General features: G+C 41.0%; 1 non-coding gene across 1 annotated transcript; it reads right to left on the bottom strand.

Moving 5' to 3' along the window:
* Window positions 1–3800: 3800 nt before the first annotated feature.
* On the bottom strand, window positions 3801–3949 carry LOC111822782 (U12 minor spliceosomal RNA). Its single transcript, XR_002825889.1, has one exon. It is a non-coding gene; the product is annotated as a U12 minor spliceosomal RNA (small nuclear RNA).
* Window positions 3950–4171: the final 222 nt, after the last annotated feature.

Raw genomic sequence — 4171 nt, 5'->3', positions numbered from 1 at the left:
AAAGGGAACTGTATATTATACTATTGCCCAAAAGAGATACCTTTAAACTGATTAGGGGAAATTTTGCCTTCCATCATTAGATTAAAGTCAAAGTTTTCTGTATATTCTACAATAGGTTAGCATAAAGTTGTTCTTAGAATTCTACTTATGTCATATCTTTCCATGTCTTGTGCTTGGAGCAGTGTGGAGAGTGGAGGAAGACAAATGAGACAGAGATCAACCCCCAACCCCCCCACCCCATCAATCTAGCTACTGGATCTACCTGCTGGGCATCTTGCTTTGGAGAAGGTGGAAGCCCCAGCCCTTCCTGAAGCTACAACAATTCTCCAGTGAGGGAGCAAAGCTGCACCAAAGGGGAAACTCTATGTTTGCTTATATTGTGTCTGCGCACGCACCAGTATGATTGAAGTTAATTAAAAGCCAAGTCACCTGGAGAGTAAGACACATTCTTTGGTGCCAAACGACTGTTTTGGCTCAAGTATTTACTTCTGTGGTTTCGTGCTCCATTCTGGCTGGTTGTGCCACAGAAGTTCAAGCAGCTGTGATTTTTAGCTTAATATTTTCCTCTCCTCCCAAGATCCTGCTTGCATAACCGTCTCTGGTGATGGATGGAACTCCATGCCCTGTATCTGGAGGGTGGCCCACCTGCAGGGGGGGTACCTGAACTGGGGCACACACAAGCGGCTTGTCTGCCTGTACATTCCTAGGAGGGTCCCGGCTCCCAACTTCCTTTGTATGAAGTGAAAGAATAGAGCTGATTTATAGGGTAAATAGAATATCAGAGGAAGTAGAGGTTAGCTGTTACTTACGGCTAAGAGAGATTTATGAGATTACATAGTAACTGAACTGAACCTACACTTTAAGCTGCAGTCATTATGGTCTACATAGTTCCGTACCTCATTAGAGGGAAAAAAATGTGGAGAATGGAGAACACTAAGTCCTTCTTCTGCTAAAAAAAAGTTTCTGGTCTTGGTGCAGATGTGATCCATAATCAAAAGAACACTACATTTTTTTTTAGCATCTTTCCATGGTGGGTTTCACTAGAGAATGTAAATCTTACTCTACAGAATTGAGTGGAAAATCCTTCTATTTTATGTTTGGAGAAACTGAGGCTCAGACGCAGTCAGCACTTTAAGATACACACAGGAAGCAAATGGCTAAGGCGGGAGCACTTGGAAATTGTATTTTATTTCTAGTCTGTTTTTACCTCTTGAAAAAAAATTCGGTAAATTACAAAAGAGGGGAAAAAAAAAAAAGCCCTTACTGGATTCATTGATATGCCAGGCAGCACCCCATATTCAATTCCATTTCAAAGGCTTTTACCCTCTACAGCAGTGATGGATTCCGCACATCTTGGAGCAAGTTAGGGGACTGAAGGGTGCTTGTGGGTACAGTGAACTATTTTGAGTGTGCTTTTTGAAAACTGAAATTACTGGAGCAAAATGTGTAAAGGCCCAAGCTTATATTTTTATACAAGAGAAAGGAGTCATGTACATCTAGAGGTATGTGGCTCAAGAGTGGACAAAGTTAGAGGGTGTCTTGTCTATGTGCCAACACTGTCTTGGATACTAAATCCTCATACTCAAAATGTGATCCCGGGACCAGCAGAATCAGCATTAGTTAGAAGCTTGTTAGAAATGCAGAGTCTCAGGCTCCATCTCACACCTACTGAATCAGAACCTACATTTTAACAAGATCCCTGGGGATTTGTATGCTCATTAAAAATTTGGGGAAGCTTGTGCTAAATTGTAGCCCTGGTAGTGCAGTGGTTAAGAGCTTGGTTGCTAACCAAAAGGTCAGCAGTTCGAATCCACCAGTCACTCCTTGGAAACCCTGTGGGGCAGTTTTACTCTATCCTATAGGGTTGCTATGAGTTGGAATTGCCATGATGGCAACGGGTTTGGTTTTGTGTGTGTGTGTGTGTGCTAAATTACAGCAAGGAGGAGTCAGACCTTGGGCTGGAACAGGTAAGACCCCAGTGCCAAGCCAGTGATGTGAATGTAGATTCGGGATGGTAGAGTGGAGAGAGCTGAAGCTTAAGCAAGATGATCAAGGTGAATGCTGGTGGGTGTTCATAGAATCAAGATATAGAAAGGCAAGGTAAGAAGAGTCGACCAGGAAGGCCCAAAACCCACTGCTGTCCAGTCCATTTCGACTCGTAGCGACCCTATAGAGCAAAGTAGAAATGTCCCATAGGGTTTTCAAGGAGCAGCTGGTGGATTTGAACTGCTGAGCTTTCAGTTATCAGCCAAATGCTTAACCATAACACCTCTGGGGCATGGAAATAAATATGTTTCAGAGTTCCTTCATGGAGTGAGCCAGCTTGAAGTGGAGGCTGAGAAACATACAGGTGAGGAGAGGGCCAGGGAAGGTAAAAGGGGAAATGCAGGTTCCAGAAGACAGCAAAGAGAAATGGTGACTGTTGTCTGAAAGAAAGCCATGCTTGGAAACTAGAACAGCTGACAACATTGGGAAGGGGCGCCACAGTTAGGATCTCTCCTGGGGAGGTAGGTTTTTTATTGGTTTTAAACCTATAGATGGAGGCAGCTGTACAGGCAGCTCAGACCCTTCTATAGGGGGTGGTCCCAGCTGTATTTGGAAGGCATTTTCTTCAAGGCAGATCGATCCTTGATTTGGCCTTTAACATTGGCATTTTTAAGTAACTGTCAACTTTGTTTCCATTCTATTTAACCCAGAAATGAAGTTAATAGTAATTTTCTTGGGCATACTGCTACTAGGCCTGGTAAGAATTAGTGTTTTATATGATCACTGGAAGATACTAGATGAATTAGTAGGAAATACATGAATTAGTTAGAAGTTTTTTAAAAGTACAATATTATATGTCAAAATATAGACTAACTTCTGACATAGTACCTAGAAAAATTACAGATGTTTATTTATAAAGAAGATTTTACTTCAGAAGCAAATAAAAAGTTTGGCCCTATGCATACCTGAATCCTACCCTCTTCCTACCCCTAGAACAGAATCACTCACATTTGCAATTAGTAACTGAAAATTTAATCCTAACCCTACAATGGAACTACATTTCATATGATTGTGCTCAATTTTGGGGAGAGAAATGTATGCATTGAGCCTGATCTCATTTTTACACAATATTTTGTAAGCTTAATTTTCCTGGAAATAAAAGACCAATTTAGTGCCTGGGCATCGTTAGTTACAAGCCAGACTGAGGCACCAGACCTGTCTTGGTAGGATGAGAAACCATGTAATCTTTCTTTAGAGACTAGATTCTTTTAATAAGTACAGGGAAATGTTTTTGTTTGTGACTAAGTTAAGGAGAAATAAAGCATTTGAATTCTGCACGTGAGCCCCAGACTAGAAAGCACAGAAACATGGCACTGTGTTCTGTGCTCTCTGGCCCCAAGCAGCAGTCTTTTAGATGAAGAAGGGCTCAAAATTTTCTAAGAATGGTCATGATTAATACATATAATAAAGATCCATTAAGGGTTTCAGTAGTACTACACCTCATTTGCTAAAAGGAACTTGCAAGTTATGTACTGGGCAGGAGTTTACAGAGCCATGTAGCTGCTACTGGAGATTGATAGCACCTCTGTGAGTTGTTCAAGCTTGCATGGAACTGTTCTTGGCAGATACAAGTGCTAATTAAGCATCTCTTGCCAATGAAAGGACGGCTATATCTTAGGGGTGCAGGTGGGATGGGGAAGGAGCAGAAATTTCCTATTAGGATGAAGTCCTTAATCTGTACTTAAGTTACACTCTCTGGATTCATCTCTGACTTTTTTGGGGGGTGGGGAGGTACACGGGAGAGAAGATGGGGATGGACATATTGCAAATCCCAGGCATCCTGCAAAGGAGGAGGGTCACTTTAGGAGCAACTTTTACCTGCTCAAAAATTCGTCTCACATTAGCAGTGAGGATTTGGGCAACACCCTAAATTGGTATTTTCTTTACTCATAAACTGAAGATTTTTGGTATGAGAAGAGTCAATCATATCCATAAGCTGCTGCTTCTCACTTATCAGTGGTAGAGTTAGTTTATATCTGTAGACATCTTATAATTATCTAACTAATTTAACTACTTTCTCACTTTTTATTTTCATTTCCATAAAGATGAACAGTTGCAGAAGATATAGGGAGAACTAATGAAACTCAATTTAATAAAGAGAATCTCTTTATTAACTATGATTAGA

Source organism: Trichechus manatus, unplaced genomic scaffold (assembly GCF_000243295.1).
Source record: "Trichechus manatus latirostris isolate Lorelei unplaced genomic scaffold, TriManLat1.0 scaffold00211, whole genome shotgun sequence".
Classification (NCBI taxonomy): domain Eukaryota; kingdom Metazoa; phylum Chordata; class Mammalia; order Sirenia; family Trichechidae; genus Trichechus; species Trichechus manatus.
Note: the sequence above shows the minus strand (reverse complement) of the source record. Positions and strands in the feature narration are given on the sequence as shown.